This window comes from Egretta garzetta, unplaced genomic scaffold, assembly GCF_000687185.1.
Source record: "Egretta garzetta isolate BGI_Z169 unplaced genomic scaffold, ASM68718v1 scaffold2144, whole genome shotgun sequence".
NCBI classification, from domain to species: Eukaryota; Metazoa; Chordata; class Aves; order Pelecaniformes; family Ardeidae; genus Egretta; species Egretta garzetta.
This window is the reverse complement of record NW_009259572.1, coordinates 1-463: the sequence shown is the minus strand read 5'-3', so window position 1 is coordinate 463 and position 463 is coordinate 1.

Genomic DNA, 463 nt, shown 5'->3' with positions numbered 1-463 from the left:
CATGCCTTGAGCTCCAGCACCGGGAGCCCACGGAGCCGCCATCCCTCTGGCGCACAGCAGCCCTCCGCCTGCTTTTCAGCGTGTAACCGCACGCAGCCCGTACCCCGCTGCTGATTTGCCACCAACCGAGAAATAAGAGGGGTTTAAGGGGGCTTCACCACGCGAGCTCTCCCCGGGGTTTGCCACCGCCCCTTGTCCCTGGGCTGCGGCGCTGGCCCAGGTCCCTGCCCTCGGGGGCACGGCCGCCTCCGGCTGCGTCCCTGGCGGGTGGCCCTTGGCTCTGCCCCCTGCACCCAGAGCCACCTGGCTGGGCGAGCACCCGTTTTTTTCTATAAAGAACCTGTTTGTAGCTGTGACGGTGCGGGGCGATGCTCAGGGACAGCTGAGCTCAGGGAGGGCTCATCCAGGGCGGGAACCCAGTGCCGGGAAACGCTGGAGGCTTTGGAGGCTGGAGTGGCCACGG